The sequence below is a fragment of the Anopheles stephensi genome, chromosome X (assembly GCF_013141755.1).
Source record: "Anopheles stephensi strain Indian chromosome X, UCI_ANSTEP_V1.0, whole genome shotgun sequence".
NCBI lineage: Eukaryota > Metazoa > Arthropoda > Insecta > Diptera > Culicidae > Anopheles > Anopheles stephensi.
In genome coordinates this window covers 9,895,997-9,913,603 of record NC_050201.1, presented here as the reverse complement: position 1 = coordinate 9,913,603, position 17,607 = coordinate 9,895,997, and the positions used below count along the sequence as shown (strand labels likewise).

The window sequence follows — 17,607 nt, the reverse complement described above, 5'->3', positions numbered from 1 at the left end:
GCTAAGCGAAGGCGTAAGCGACGAACCTCCGCAGATAATCACTTAATCAATCCTCATCTCTCAAGGACCGATGAGGACCACTAGTAAGAGGGGGAAGAGGGTTGTGCGTGTTTGAGGGAAAGTGGAGGTGACCCGGCGGGGCAATTTAAATCGATGTAATATGAATCAGATAGCGTGCCCACCCCGGATAAGATAAACGATCCACGGAGATTTCCCATCGAAAAAGGACGGGCCGCCGCCGCCGCCGCCCATTTGCTGGCTACTGGGCGGTTTGCCCCGGGGTACGATCACTCACAGCCGCCACTGTAATCGATACCATCGCTCTTAAAGGCGCCTTTAAGCAAACACACACACACACGCACGCACGGGCAGACGAGCGAACGAGAATGCTCACGCGGGTCGGTCATTAATAAAATTAAGAGATCAAATTAATTTCGCCTAATCTGATCAACCGCAGATCAAACATGGGTAGTTTTGTTTCGGTTTTTTGTGTGTGTGTGTGTGTGTATCGTTTTCTCTCGCTTCTTCTTTGCAGGTTTGCTTCCTCTGTGGGTGCTTATTTATATAAAGAAAAGTGGACTTTGTTTACAGTGGGCCACCAGTTGCCAGCGCTTGATAGCGAACAATTTTACGCTTACGTATGGCGGATTGCATAACGCAAGGCGGCAACGGGCGGCCGATGCTTTTAATTGATTTTTTGTTTATCAGAAATGTTCTGTAGTTTTCTTCTGCTTTGGGTGTTTGTATTCCATCAAGCTAATGGCTTACAACACTTTGCATATCAGCTGAGCCGTCGGCTTCACCTACGCTAGTTTTGGTAGTTACCAAAGAGATAGCAGGAGGCCCACGTTTTCGATACGAAACGAAATAGAAAACCAATCGATCGAATACACCAAAATGCACTCCATGCTGCCGAGAATGCTATGCATACGAAATGAGGGGACGAGTCGTGTTAAAAAGGAGGAAACTATTTATGACTCATCCTGACAACCAAGAACGTACCCAGCACATCTTAATCTCGCGCGCGTTCTTTCCTCATTGCTCCCGAGACTCCATGAACCTGCGTAAAACAAAACAGACGCACAGGCCAATAAAATGTGGACCCCCAATAATCGATGCCGAACGATCACGGGCCAGCGACTTGTAATGAGGTGTGAGAAGCTGTAAATCGTAACCAAGTACGGTGCTCCGTTGGCCGGGCTGGTAACGATCATGCGCAATCTGTTTGCCGTGGACGACACTCTGCTTCCGAGCGGTCGGTAATTGCAGTTGCAGTCGGTCGCTTTCGCTTGGCGCTTGGCCGGTGACGCGCTTATCGGATCGGTTGAGTCAGCGGCAGCAGTCAGGTTATGTTAAACGTCCCCGGTCGTTGCTGCTCCAAAAAAAAAAAAACCGCCACACGAGCAGCGAACACCAAAACGAATCAATATAAAATATTCAACTCTTGCTGTCTGTTGCTTCCCTGTTTCTTCTTGCGCTTGCGCGTATTTTTATTGCACTCTCATCGCATCCCCAGCCTTCACCGTCCGGTATTTCCTCTGTGTGCGTGTGTGTATGCCCGTGTGTGTTTGTGCAGTTGTAAGGTCTGTTTTCTTCGGATTGAATTCCAAAATTATCAAGACGGGCAGACGGGCGTAATCAGGCACCGATCCGAAGTGACACCATTACATTCCGGACAGGTTTATGCCGCCCCGGAACGCCACCTCGCCACGGACTAGACAAGCTGCTTGCTGCTTGTAGCCACCACCCTTCCCCTCCACCTCCTTCATCCACCAACCAAGCTCGATGGCCCTTATTCGATCGATGATTTATAACCCATCTTGTCGTTTGTTGGCTGGTCGGCTGGCGGCGCGCTTTCACACAAGCCCGCACGGATGTGCACTCTTGGGGCCACAAAAAGACGCACACACACACACGACTGAGTCAACCACATCAAGAAACACACACACACAAACAGACAGCGGGGTTACGTTGTTGAGAAAGGATAAGAATTTATTGAAATGTTGTGTTGCAGTGGCTAGCGAAATCAAGGCCAGCAGCATCCATACCGTGGTATTTGTTTGTGTTTGTGTGTGTGTGTGCGTGTGTATCAGACACCGTCGGAGACTCGGAGAGAAAAAGTGCCGTTTCGTGTTGTTTCGATTATTCAAATGAAATCAATCAAAACAAGTACAGCTTTCTTCATTCGTTTGGCGCTCGCTCGTTCCGAGGACCGATCGAACCCGTCAGGGTCGTCCATCAGCGTGGCCCACGGTGGGGGAGGAGACCGGCGGCGGGCAGCAGACGGCGCTCGAATGCAACTAATTGCATTAATTAAGTTTGCTTACATAAGTGGGCATAAACGAGGAGCATGATTGAGTAGCTACCGCGACTTCCCAGCACCGCGCCACCACGATCAGATAGCTTCTTGCCCACAACCGTACCGACACCTTAGCCCAATCGTGAGACTAGCTTTGTTGTTGCTCTCCACGCTATTTTCGGCTTTCGGGGCTGGTGACAACGGCGAGAAACTCGAACTAGGCGAAGGTGACAACATCAATCACCGCGCGTTACGGAGCAACGGCATACGGCATTCCACGGCGTGGGTAGGGAAGGTGGAAACGAAAAGTAAACCGGGCGCTAGAGAGTACACCCTAATTGGTGCGATCATATCACAGCCGTTGGTTGCGATTTGAGTTTTGGAATATGTTTGTTTTTTTTTTTCTTTCCACTCTAAGGAAACAGGTGGCGACCTAGATAACCATGAAGGATGGGGGTGGAAGGAATGGAGGGATGGCGGGGAAGAATGTTGTGACGAAATCGTTACGCCTCGGGAAGCTGCAATCATTTATCACCTTCAAGGAAACGAAGCGTGGCACTGTCTGGGCGGGGTTCGTCGCTTACTACTTTTCGAGCGCAAGTCACTCGAGCAAAGTTCGCCTTTAAAAGGATAAAACAAGAGCGGAGCGTTGTAAAATTGGGTCCAAAATAAGCTGATGTGATGCTCGCAGTTTATGAGCGCGATTTCATAGCCCAGCAAGCATCAATGGCGATTGCGCGGAAGGAATAATGAAAGACAGCCGTGCAAGTACAAGATTCGCCTGATTGAAGAAAACAGCCATCCAATCAGCTCATCATCTGATACAGTGCGGGTTAAGCGGTTCAATGCTTCCCTCAACCTCATCTTCAATCATCATCTTCCCCCCCTTACGCCTCCCATACTCCCCACCACCCCGTAATTTAGGTGGAGATTTAGCTACCGGCTTGTTGTTTTCCACCGCTTTTTTCTCTCTCTCCCTCTAGATACGTGTGAAAACAAAACGAGCCGCGCTAAGGTGCTACTGGGTCCTACCGAAAAATTACCAAGAAAGCCGAACCTGATGGGTGTCAGATTCCCTCCTGCATATACACACACACACACACCCAACGCCCCGTTGTGAGAAAATGGGCAAAATATGCAAAAAAGGCTGCTACTAACTTTGCTGCCCAATGTAAAGCCGTCCCAAGATAGAGACACATTCCGGCAAAGGCATGCGCGTGTGTGTGCGGAGTCTCACACAATCCCCATTCCCACCTAATTCTTCTCCTGCTCCCCAACCGGTATCGGATCGGTTACCCGCGAGAGGCGAGGCGATAAAAAATTTGTATCTTCTAATCTTGATATTGGCCGTTGATTATTTTTACGATTATTTTTATATCCCGAAACGTCTTCGTTTCGGTTTTCAACCAGAAAACCTCCCGGTCGTGCCACGTACGAGCAGGGCAGGCTCGTGACCGCTGTTCGCTGCTGGCCGAAGGTTCGTTCTCGAGCTTCGATATTTTGTCGTTTTGCTCCTTTCCCCCTGTTTTGAGTCTTATTCTTTCACAATCAAAATTTCTGACATTTCTCTGCTGATTCCGATCTCTCACCAGCATTTTGTTTTTCTTCTTTGCTAGACGGTTAGAAATGTCGAGCACTCGCCAAAAAATGAGCAGAGTTCGCTCCAAATTAATTTATAATAAAAATATCCAATTATGGAAACAACCCCCAACGCAGGCTCCACCCTACGTTCGAGCCACGCCGACTGCAAGCGATGAACCCTGCCTCGAGGGATCTATTCCACCCGCCGGCACAGACAAAAGCCTCACGAACGCCCCGGGGCAGATTGTATCTCATTAGACATTCGCACCTTGCGCACCCCGGCATTTTTTTTTTTTTGGCGGGCGATCGACCGACGGGTGGCCGATTCCGATTGCTGGTCGGCGCAGCATCTCACACGGCCGTTGACAGTCCAAGCGACCAAGCGATGAACCCCTTCAGCCCACAGCCCTACTCAACGCCTCAAGCCCGGTTTCCGCTGCCCGCCCGCTACTAAATCGATTCGGACGCAATAAAAATATTTGCTTCTGTTCCTGCCGGACACTCCCCACCACCCTCCTTTCCTGCCCCTACCCCACCACACCACCAGCATCCAAATCAGTGGTTGCGTTGCGGTATTCATATTTTTATTTCTACCTTTCCGGCCAACACATTCTTCAGGTTGGTTCGTTCTACAGCGATTCCAATCCCACCCCCCCCCCCCCCCTAACTCCTTCCCACGTCGTCTCACCCACACCTTTACTCTAGACAGCCGCGAAGGCGTTCACGGGATGGTAGGAAAATATGAATACGGTAGCGTATAATATCGTCATATTTTTCATAATTTATATCTCGTTTTTATTATTATTTATGTATACTTTTTTTTCATCCCTTTCACACCAGAACGTTCAGTTTGGAATACACCGAGAAGATTTAAAAAAAAAGAAGAATATTTCCCTCACTCCTGCCCCGGTTCTGTTCGCGGCCGGGAAGAAAAATCTTCCTCCCAATCACCTCCACCGTGACAGGACACTAGAAGAGAAGGAGGAAAAGTGGCCCAAGAATGTGTTGCTTTCCCCCTCACACAAACACCCACCCTAGCACCCGTTCCCACATCAACCAGAAACCAGTTTCCTTCCCTCCGAGTGATAATAAAATGAAATACGGCAGAAAAAAAAGGGCGAAGACCATTTTCCATACTTGTGTCTGGGCTGCCGACGTTACGGAGGTGCGATCGGAAATCAACACGATATGATCGAGTGTCATCCACCATCCAAGGGGGAGAAGATGGGGATCGTTCTACTGTCTGGTGGTTCGGGGAAGGGCGAAATTCGTTTGATATCCGCCGACGCCGCCCAGATTCCTTGATTACTGTCAAGGTGGCTTCGGGCTCATTCTCTGGCTCGGAAAACGGGGGTGGGCGAGAACGTGCTGGTTAGGAGGGATCGGGGGGGGGGGTCACAAATGTCAAACACCCTAGCAGGTCTTTGGTGCTTTTTCGCTTCGACCTCCACCAAAATCAACGGGCGAGAGCGAGAAGCACTATATACAAAATTCGATTATTTTGCCTTCCTCCAAGGTTGCTTCTTCGCGGCTGCCACGGTTCCCTCCCCGGAGCATTTATTATGCTCATTTCTCTCCCGCCAGCGACTAAAAAGACCAGAAGTTAGTTTTGAAGTGCCGTTACCGTTTCGAGCAGGTAAGGGAGCTGATGATTTTGATCATTTTCGAGCTTCATCATTTTCCAGCGTTTTTTGTTTTTCGTTTGCTTCTCCTGAGTTTTTTCAATCTTATTGTATGGGGCGTTGGCAAAATATGTTTTTTACTGTAAGCAAAAAAAATATTTTGCAAAAAATATAATTGAAAATATTAAATTATTAATAATTTAGTTTAATGGTTCTTCGAGTTTATTTAAAAAACTTTCATTGTTTTTTTTTACTACTTTTGGCGTTTCCCAACATTCAAATCGTTTCCCCATGGTTCACCGTCGGCACAATCCGGTTCAAAACCCCTTATGATTAAATTGAATGACAAGCGAGAAAGAAAAAACCGGCCATTCACATAGGTGACGGTGCCCGAAACGCGTTGGCAAACCGGAGCAAATCCTTGCTCGTTTGCTTTCTCCGGCGGCTTCGAAAACCCGCGGTACGATCACAAATGAAGCAGCAGTACAGTGGTAAGAATAAACACACACACAAACACTCACACACCCACATCCTAAAGGGGGGGGAGGGGGGTAAAGCATCTAATAATTAAGATTAATTTAAATGCAATTGATCAACAACCGCGAACAACGCACCGACGCTGGTATGCCGGTGGAATGCGGCTACTAGCATACTTTAATGTCAGCCTTTAACACACACACACGCACACACACGATCCTTTCCCAGGTGGGATTTTGTAGAGAAAAATGTGTGTTTACAAAAATTTTCGGGACTGCGCACCGTTGTTAGCCGACAAGAGGAGGAGAAAGGGCCTGACGAAGAGAATTGGGTGGAAAGGGCCACCACATTTAGGACTTTGTGTATGTGCGAGCCTCTCGTTCTCCATCCGTGTACGTGTCCGTGCGTATGTGTGCATACATAATATACGCACGTATAAATAAATATTTATGATCCCGCCGGTCCGGCTACTGAGGATTATAATTAATTATGTAGTTCTGCTTTTATGATTCAGATTCGGCGTTTTTTTTTTCTTTGGGAGTTCGTTCGTTCTCTTCTTTCACCCGGGTGTACCGAAAAGGAAACCTCGTTTTCGGGATAGAAAGACCGGAACACTGGGTTCGGGAGTCCCATTTCACCGCAAGGGGGCCCAAAAAGCCACCCGTCGGGAGAGATTCGATTCACCAGCCACCGGGAGCCGTTTGAGCTGGTGGAGTTTAGATCATTCGGTTGTGTTTCTATGTGCCGGCACAGAGGGCACAGTGGGCAACAAGGTAAAGAGGGGGTAAACAAGTTTTTTTTCTTAGGCTAAAAGATAAATAAAGTTAGCAAAGAGTTTTAAGAGAATTTTGAAAGCCAAATGATATTCTTTGTTTTAGAAAGGTAAAATATGTTTGTATGTTTTTTTAGGTAAGTGAAGCGTTAAATGATTCTATCTTTAGAAGCAAATCATATATAAATGGCGAACAAGAAAACAAATATAGAAATTTTGCAACGCTTTCAATTTATTTTATTTAAATTTGATCGAAAATTGATGATTGCTTTAAACGAAATACTTACAAAGCAAGTATTAAATTTCATCTCAATAATATGAGTAAATAATTATCGAAATAAACCAAAGGTAAATGAGAAGCACATATAAAAAACAGCTAAACATGGTATTTAACAAATTTTAAATGATTAAATTGTTCAAAAAGATGTCAAATAAAGAAGGAAACAAATAAGAAGAACAGACTTTTCAAAGGAAACTTTTTTTGTTTCACTTTTACAAAAGAACATAAAACAACAACATATAAACAATAGGTTCCAACATAAAGCATATAAAAATTAACGTGATTCGAAAATATAAGATTTGCTAAATAAGCAAATGATTCGTTAAAACAAATTTAAAGTGAAGAAAAAACATGTATTGAAAGTAAGAAACAGATTGAACAAACGAGTTTTACAACACAAACAAATGTTGAACAAAAAAGCTCAAGAGAAAACAAATGTTTCCTGTGAACAGGACACAAAACCACATTACAAAAATACAAATAAATGTAAAGAAATGGATTTTTTCACACATAAAAATAAATAAATGAAGACACAACAAATCCTGTCAATACGAAAAATTCTCAGAATAAAAAATAACACTTGGTTTCAACATCATAAAGAACAAAACATAAATAAATGAAGGCAAAGCAAGCTGATTGTTGGGAGAAACAAAAGCAAAAAAATATTAAAGCAAAGTATTAAAATAATAAACATAATTTTGAAGAGAAGAACATATTAAGGAGTGTTTTTGAAGGGTAAGAATATGAAGTAAAGATAGTTTGGAGCAACCTTCACCTCAGTCTCATAAAGAAATCCACCAGGAAAGCACATTTAAAAACAGCTTCATCCATTATCGCCTCAAATCAATCACAACCCTTTCGCAGCCATCCAACAAACGATTCTTCGATGTTTCTGCCCAAAACCCTTTCTTGCACCATCATTTCTCCGATAGAAAGTGGGCATCGTAATTTGTAACAATAAAGCCGGAAAACCCCCTCCCCGGCACTAAAAGAAAAGCTATAACCATCAACGAAACGCGAAAACTGCCATCGCCATTTCGCATTAAACCGTCCGGAAGCTAACCAATCGGGCCAACACAAAACCCCGGTAGCACAATCAGACAGGCACGAAAAAATTAGCACCCAGCCACAGGACACCTTTCCCCCTTAGTCCCAGCACCGGAAGTGGGCACTTCACATCGGTTTGCGAAATCAAGCCCGGTAGCAAAGCGTAAGTTTTGCGCGCCATTTCTTGCCCAACAACAAAACAACCGATCCGAACTGCACGCCCTATAATTTTCACACATCGCATCGACACGCGCCGCCCCGAGGGCCAAAACGGTTGATGTTGCAACACCCGTCGGCTTTCTTCTCACAACGGCCGGCGCACAGGGAAATTTGAGCAGTCGATTGGCATTTTCATAATTTTGCGCTCGTTGCGCTTTTAGGCAGCCCAACCGGAGGGATCGATGACGGAGCAAAACTGCGTCGAGCGTACGCTGGTGTCAGATGCTTTCTGCCAGCCGATCTCTACTCAAGCAATCCGATACCACGATCGTGCTGAGCTTTATCGGTGTTAGATCGTACGCTTTTGGCAAACAAAGCGTAACACGGCAAAGGCAGGCAAGCTTGGTAAGGTTGCGAATCCTGGAAGCTGGAAACTGGACACCGATACCGAGCATGGATAGCGAACTCGGGGAAGGATTTTGTTTCCTTTTCTGTTTTTTTTATGTTTGCAGAAATCGCCACGAAAAGCGCACAAGCCAAAAAGGTACAAAAAACACCCAAAAAGAGCGACAAATGTACAACAAGGTACAATGCCGACACTGCCGCCGCTAGTAATATTTACATTTGACAACCAAATCCCGCAAAACGAAACAAAACAACACGCACACACACACACACAGGGATAAGATACATTTACCGGAAAGTGGAAAAGAAAACGATGGAGATGGCTCTCCGCCAAGAACAGAAAATAGCCCGCGATAAGGTGCGCACGAGCTCCAGCAACGCCCAAACGGGGGCGCCTAATCGAGCATGCCGCATGCCGGAATGCTCAAAAGTTGGCGATGCGCAAACCGCTAATGTTGGCTTCTATTTCTCCTCCACAAAATTTAGCCTAACATGAGGATGAAAAAACACACGGCTGACACAGAATTAATAAAGGAGCGGTTGGATGTAAATGGAAGTTTTCGCAAATACGAAGCATCCAGCCTCAAAAAAACTCTTCAAGTCGAGCCAACGCTTCTGGACGCCGGTGCGACGGGCAGGAATTCTGTTGCGGCCACACTGCAAGCGATTTGTAGCTCTTTGCAGATCCGCCAATAAGATAATCCACCTGCGCCCGGCAACTCGGTTCAAAAGGCACAGACAGAACGGCCGTTGTACAGGGAGCTTGTCCGGTTTGCCGACAGCGCACGGGTGCGATGTTACTGTTGCGTCCAACCACACGACGGAACCATTAGCGAGCGATCGCCGGTGATTCAGGGGGAGGGGGGGTGGTGGTGGGTTGGGTGCCGAATTCTTCCTTGATTATGTAGTACAAGCGGACAGATGGCACGGGACACAAGATGTGCGACACAATTTCTAATCGAGTTTTTTTTTTTTGGTTTAGGAATTTGCTGAAGAATGTTTGTATAAAAGTCCACATAGCTCAAACACTTCCAAGGTTTCACTTAGAATTTGAATCACTTAGAAGAATTATTTAAAGTTGAATGCCCCTTTGCAATCATACAATTGGATTTTACACTCAATTAGGGAATTTTTGCAATCACTTCTTAATAGACTTACTTATGTTTTACCAAACTAGTAACACTTTTCCAAATATTAAATCATGTCTCTTCTTCCTCCTATCGCCTTTTCAAAAACCACAACACGACGGATCATCCATATAAACGAAACAAAACCAAACAAAAAAAAAACCATCTAACATTAAACCATCCAGCCTCCAAACAAATGTCCAGGCCACACCGAGGTTCGATTGGACCATCGCCTAAAATCGCGGTATGGTCTTTATCAGCAAATCATAAAAGCGAACATCACAAGCGGCGGGTGACGGTTAAGTGACCCCCGCACCACTCCACTAACCTCCCTTCCCCCAATTCCCTCACTCCTCTTAAGATGTCTTCAGCGAAGAATCGAAACAGTATGAATCGAAAGCAGACAGCAGAGCAACGAAGGCAACGCTCGACGGGCCTTTCTGCATTCGATAAGGCAGGCGCACGGTTTTATGACTCTTCATCGGTGGGTTTTCTTGTTGGTTGGTTTTTTTTTCTTCAACTCTTGTTACAGGAAGAATATGTTTGACACATTTTATTTGCTAGCAGTATGCTGGTAAAGCTTCATGCAATATTTATATAAATAAATAAAATTAATGACAATTTGGTCTCTAGCCGTAATAATTAAAATATAAATAAATAAAAATGATAGCGCTAACTTTAGGTAAAACTCATCGATCTGAAGTTGTAACTGATCGGCTTGCATCTAGCTGCATTCACTAGGAAATCTATTTATGCAAGTAAGGATTTGATTTCCTTATTGAACCGGTAATGAGCCTATCATTGCCGATCAAAACGGCAAATAGCACCAAAGGGGTCTTATAAAATAATTTATCTATTTTATTCATTTATTTGCTATTACGATCAGACGTCGAAATAAAATAATTTGTTTTTTATATTTTACTCATACGATTGATTGAAGTAACTATTGAGTTTCTTGTAGTAATAACTTTGTTTTAAACAGAAAAAAACACTTAACTTTAATTGTATTATGGCTGCTTTACGATAAAACTAAGCGCAAAGTAATTTAAAATAATGATAAAACAAATTTGGCTCGAGAAAACAAAAGACTTCAAGCGACGAACCCCCGTTTTTGACATGCGCTGGTGTGTTGTTGTTTATTGTTAGCTTTTCTTATTTCTTTTTTTATTTTTGTATTCCATTCGACCTTTTTGATATGTTTCAATAAGAAAAGTCAAATGAGAAAAGAGCGGTAAAAAAATATTAAGGTGATCTACATATCGATCATCATATCGCTTCATGACAAGTAAAAGTCTCCTGCGCGACAAACAGCACCTACTGAACACTTCCATGGCAGTTGCTCCAAAACTGACATGACTCTATGTGTGTGTATGTGTGTGTGTGTTTATCCGTGTCCAACAATGTGCCGAGTACACATTCGTTCTACGGGTTCAATTCGAGGCAAAAAGCTTCGATCCGATTCGATCAAGCCGATTCGTAGCAGCGCCAAAGCGAGGCGGCTAGAAGCGAACAATCAAACCCTGTTATAACAACAGACATCTCCCCCCCTCAAAACAGAAAAAAAAGGAAACAAAACACGCCAACAGACGCGAACAACGGAAGTGTCAAAAATGTCAACCCTGTCAAAAAACCAGGAGGGCGCAGCACACCTTCACCGTCGTCATCATCGCCGTGGTCCTCGGAAATTCTAAGTCACTCTAGATTATCTGATGCCTTCGGTGCGTTAGCGGGTGCTGGCCCGTGTGGCTCGGGACAGGTTGGAGGTTTCTTAAAAATATTTTACATCCAAAGCATGGTGCGGGGGAGACGAGCGGCTGAAGGGGAAAGAAGACAAAGAAAACGGGTGGAACAATATTTCGAGCGCAGAGGAAAACAGAAAGAGCGCCTGATCGTGCACTGCATCAGTGGTGTTTCGATTTGTAAACGACTCATTTACACGATGTTAATAGATCGTGTCGCGCAGTTTCGTATTCTTCGTTGCTGTGCGTTCGAATGTGTCGTTCTGCTTCATCCGGGCAGCGGCGGCGGAAATGGATTGCTGACTAACATCTTCTCCGCAAGAACCGGGAGAGCAAGGATCGCCAGCGTGCTGCTTCGGATCGGTTCGGTTTGAAGATGATAGCAGGGGAGGGTGCTCGATCGGGTTTGTTGTTTGACACGAGCGCGCAGGGATTTGTTTTATAGCGGCCACTCAACGTCATCAGTCTCTTTTTTTTTGCTTTGCTTTGGTCCGGAGCAGCTCAGACCAACGCTTCAAGAGGGCCTGGTGGTTATCCCGTAGCCCGTACAGATTGCTCGTCGTAAATCGAGCTTGATCAGGAAGGTAGGGTGGGAGGAGGTGGGAAGGCTCGGTGTGGGGAGTTGTTTCGTTGCTAATGTTTTACAAATAACCCAACAACATCACCATCACACCGGACCGACCCGTCGGCGATGGAGCAATAATCTCGCAACACATTTGTATATTTCTTTGGACCACATTAGACCTCCTCGGGGAAGCTCACCACTCCACAGCCACACACACACACACCGAGCACTCCAACCGAAACCGATTCTAATAACCATTTGCTTTATCACATCACCAAACCAGCAAACACCAGTTTAGCCATCAATAAAATAGCAAAACGGTGCGATATTTCAAACACCTTTTACACGTCCGTAAAAGCTCGGGACACACATCTAATGTAACGCATCGATTCACGGGACCACGGGAAGGTGTGCTTCGGGACTGGGTTGGGCGATGAGTTTTATGTGCCACACTCAACTCCGCACCCGGTAGAAGCATCGGGATGAAAAACCTAGCAAGAAAACTATCCGGACCTGAAAGACGAAGAGTTGCTGGACCGAAGGTCCAGTTCCAGCAAATTGCGGGAATGACATAATTATGATCGCCCTATGGACGGGACAGTCTACAACGGGTCCAGAATTCACCAGCACCAAGGAAGAGCCCCGTTCTGTAACTTCGGTACAGTCACCTCAGGTGGGTGTTGGTGGCATTCTTGTGTGTCCAAGAGGTGGACATTTTGGGGGGATGCCTTCGTTTTGTTGGTGGGTTCTCTATTGAGTGGTCCGATATCCGGAGCCACCAAAATATCGACAGCTCACCAATGTCGCATTTTGAATTCGCTTTCCATCAAGCGATCGTTTTGGGGTGACAACCACCACGACGACGACAACCACGACGGTGAAGATCTCACTCTTAAGAGGTCCCCCGGTTTGGCTTCGGCCGCCAGCCGTCAGCTCGTCCGGAATTCGATTTGATTCGTGTCTGTGCATGTGTGTGGTTCGAGTCTTTGTTTTGCTGGTTTTTTTTTCTTCCGTCCGCGTGCGTGTGCGTTCGTCTCCTCCTCTGCTCGATTGATAAAGAGCACTTAAGCATTCATAAAGATTTGTTCTTGGGGCTGTTTTTTTTTTTGTCTTTCTTTCTCGCCCGCCGTTTCCTTTACCGTGGCACAAGTGGACTGTACCAGGCTTCAACTCCGAAGCATCGGAATGGAGTTTTGGAAATCATTAAAGAGGTCAATATATGCATACATACGCAAGAAACACACCTAACCTAAGCCAAAAAAAACACCAAAAAGACAAAAACGACAACTATTCCAGTTCCAGTATTTCTCAGGTCCTGCCCGCACAGTTCGGCATCTTCTCGCTGAAGTTTCAATCAAACAATCCGTAACAAACGGAGACAAACGAGCCGGGCAATGCGCAGGCTGCCAGCGTAGCACCCACGTCTTCGGGGCCGGCCGAGTGACTGGCGGATCCGGTAGGGAAATCAAAAAACCGTCACAATAATCTCGGACCCGCGGGAATATGTAGCAAACCAGCAACAGCAGCAGCGCGGGCAGGAATTGCGGACGTGTATGACACATGACGCGTTTGACGCGTCGGCCCTGTCAGACCGTTCACCGGGTCCGTCTTTGCCGGGCTTTGCTTCCCCATGCCACATGCTTCCGAACGGAGTTCGGGGTTCGGGGCTGAAGCCAAGGGGTGAGAATTGATTGATATTTCATTGATTAAAAATCTCTCGCCGTTCGCAGTCACGCGGCACCGGGCGAGATTCGAGATGAATTGAATAGTTTTTCCCGTTCGGTTGGGTTTTTGGTTGTTCGTTTTCTCGCGTGCTTCTACGCGGCGGGCTCGAGTGCTGCCTTCGCTGGCAACTTCTGGGTCACCCTGCGAACCGAAGAGGCAAGTGTGCGGACGAACATGGGAAGGCACCTCGTGTGCGGGTGCACTGAATGCCCCCCCTCGAGTTATCCATTCATAGTTTTTTTTTTCCCGATCCGATTCCTAAACGGTAATGAACGAAACCCGTACGTAACGTAACGGCAGCAAATAACTCACCCAGTGGACACACAGCGGCGAACAGGTAGCGCAACACGGGTCAATCGCTATATTTCCTCAGCTCATAGTGGAAACTTTCGTTCGCCGGATCCCTTGAACTGAGGTTTGGCTAGCATTTGGTGCGTGTTGCTTTGTTGGGACACCAAATTCTGACGACGCACTCGGACAAAGGAACGGATGCAGCGGATGCAGCGGACTCTCGGCCATGCGCTATTGTTGCGCGCTCGGACCTTCCTTGAGAACGGTGGGAAAACTCTGACGTTCTGAAGAACTGATCCCACGGTTTGTAATGATGATGTAATGATTCAGGATGTTTAATCCAGGAAGGAGAATTTTTGTTTGCACCGTAGTAACGTTGTAGAGAAATTGGTAGGCGACAGGAAATCATAAAGAGATGCCCAGAGTTGTCCAGGATATTCTTGAAGCACCTTGCCGTTTTACTCAACGTTGTGGAAAAGAGAGTTCAACCTTTCATTCATTGGGTCTTGTCTTTTCTTGAAAAGGTGAATGAAGCTAATGCCTCTTACTAACTCAGCTAACTTCTGTTCTCTTCAAGATAGCTCTTTAAAAATCTCTTTATGGGCCATTTTGATTTCTTAATTCTTTTGAAGTTCTCTTTTGCTGAGCTTTGTGCGAAAAAATAACTAAAATCCAGTTTTATGCTCTTTTAACGCCTTTTGCCAACACGAAACTGCATCGTACGCATCCTTTTGGACGGCCCAATAAAGTTCGGATCAAAAGAACTTAACATGAACATAAAAACAGGCAATAAAAAACCTATTATTGAGGATGAAATGTCTTCACTTCGGTTTTAAGAATAAAAGAAACTTTAACATTTAACACTAACAAGACCTTTGTAGGTGGCTTGTTAGCCGACGAACATCAAGTTCTCGTAGATGGGACATTAAGTATAGATTCCACAATCAATAAAGATTGATGGACGACTCTTAAATGTTGCTCATCAGAATTGGTCCCTGAACGTATTGGACCTTAATAAACCAAAGGAAAATGATATCAGATAAACTTGATGAGAAAATCTTGATTGTTTCAAGGTAAAAAAAAATGAAACTAAGGTCCATCGTAGCAAGAAACTAAAACTCTAAGACCCTACAAATCCCGGCGGGTCTCCACGCTACGGGACGCTTTCGATCTCTAGTAACTTCACGCTCTGCCCCCAATTGATTGTTGCACACACAAACTCGGCAAACGTTAGCACGCGCACTACCTTCAATAGCGATTCTTCGGTTGATTGATGTATCTTTTGCCCGCTAGCAAAAAAATAGCACTCGGGCGCCATTGGTCCGAGACGAGCTGTTCACGGATAGAGAGGGTCCTGGCGAAACACTCCTGCTTGTTTCTACTGGATCAGTTGCCGCCGGGTAGTCTCGGCAGTTCTTGAGCAGACAGAGGAAAACAAAAATGGTGGAGCCCGTAGCTATCTGGTACTCACCTTACGCAGCGACGTTGTGATAGCACTTTGATAGTTGATGTTGATTGGATGTACGATAGCACACTGGAGTTGCAGCTTGCACACACTCGCGCGCGCGCGCACACACACACACACAAACAAGCACACAAACACGCTCACACACCCTCACTGTGTTGGGTGCTTCCTGCTTCACCGGATGCTCGTTCTATTCACGCACAAGCACCACATGTACGGACCGTGGGTTTGTAGAAGATAGTTAGGATACTGATCGTAATAGTAAGCCCGGACACACGGGAGCACACGCGTAGACTTTTCCGAAAAGTTAGCAAAAACACCATTTGAAGTTCACAGACCCACAATCATTAACCGACAAACACACACACACACATACAGCTGGACACAGGCTTGGGCTTTGACACTGTCCGCGGGATTACAGCTTTTCTTGGGGAGCGACCCAACGACTTGCGGTAGCACTTTTCCCCCTGGCAGTTGGCACTGCAGCAGCGATGGAGCACCGGTGCAGTTTGCTATGTACTTTCTTGAATTCCTCGTTTCTAGATGGGCTGGTTGCTGGATTGATCGTGGATCTTCTCGTGGACACGCTTTTCGGCTTTCCTGTGCGACTACTCACGCGCCACTACATCTGTCGCCCGAACCCAAGGCGAGCTCTAGGTGACACTCCGCAGCACACAAACACGCTGGCCTGGGGGCACCGCACACAAACACAACAACCACGTACAAGCGCACACATACAAACAGATGCACACAAACACACACAAGCACGCGCGCGTGTGTGTGTATATATGGGGTGTTGTGTGAAGCCACGTTAAACCTGGCCCAAGATCATGCAAACCCGTATCGCGCGAAACACTTTCTTGTTGTTGTTGATGGATCCTGATGCTGGAGATCAATCACACGCTTGACGGTAGTGAAGTCCCAGGATGGTTGCAGCGTTGCTTCGTCTTTTTTTTCTTTTTTCGGGTATGCCAAAACGATCGCGAATGGCTTGTTGCTGACGGTGCACGCACTCTGGACGCGAATGAGTCGCACGTTTACAACCGTCCACGCGCACAACACAACCACTGAACCACTAGGGATGGTTTTTAATTAAACAAACAACAATAAAAATGATAATTAATGTTAATCCGCTCGGCACATGTACTCCTTCTGAATGGTCGCGTCGAACTAAGTAGAAAAACAAACCATACCTCATGAGCTTGCTGTGCTGTGGCCCGAATCGTTCGAAACCCCGGCAGCGAGCCACTTGGCCCACGGTACGGAATGGCACGCACACCAAAACAGCGCCCGAACACGCACACCACCAACCACCCGAAACCCGTAGCATTGGTAAGAACTGAATTTACGGGCGGACACCTTAGCCGGGGCGTACGGGCCACGGTACAGCTATCGGTTTCGCTTACGCTACAGCCAACCAGGCCCCGGCCCCCGATCTCCTTTCTCGCTCACGGAAGCTGCGATGCGGGCTGGCGACGATTCGTGCGTACCCGGTTCGTTTTTCGCTTCCTGCTCGCTCTGCCCAACGCCGGCGTCCTTAGCTTTTTCGCTTGCGCGCCTGAAACAGGCAAACCGCTAGCTTGCTTTTCACTCTCGTTTCGGTGCTACCCGGCTGGGTTTTCCCATCTCGTTTGCAATTCTTTTTCTCGCTCTGTGTGTCTCTCCCTCTCTCGCGCTTCATCCGCCTATTTGTGTTCCAGCATTTCCCAACCAAACGCAAAACGCCGTCCGTCCGCTTGTTAGGCCTGGCAACTGTTTTTTTTTTGTTCTTCTCTGTTTTGGACCACTGGAGCTAGCCGAGTTTTGGTTTTCTGCGCATGCAACGATTTATGCGCACTGTTACGCAGATGCACAGAGGCTCCATAACAAACCTCCAGCAACCTCTCCTCCAATTACTTCTCCACCCCAGGCAGAGTCCTCAGCATAGCCGAACGAAGTTTCCATGTTCTCGCTGAACTCTGGAATCGATCGGCTCGGCAAAACAAAGAAAGGCAGCACTGGCTGGCATTCCAGCACTCGGTACCATCCTTGGACTGGGAGGGAAAAAGGGTTT

The 17,607-nt window shown here is 46.4% G+C and overlaps 1 protein-coding gene across 2 annotated transcripts in view; it reads right to left on the bottom strand.

Annotated features, from left to right (window-relative positions):
- Positions 1 to 16,858, bottom strand: part of LOC118506611 (homeotic protein ocelliless-like) — a 31,529-nt gene extending 14,671 nt beyond the window's left edge. The window contains exon 1 of one of the 2 annotated variants that reach the window (XM_036043989.1): positions 15,561 to 16,858. The gene's annotated coding sequence lies outside the window, so the exon portion shown is untranslated. The remainder of the gene's footprint in view (positions 1 to 15,560) is intronic. The other variant, XM_036043981.1, reaches the window with a different exon arrangement.
- Positions 16,859 to 17,607: the final 749 nt, after the last annotated feature.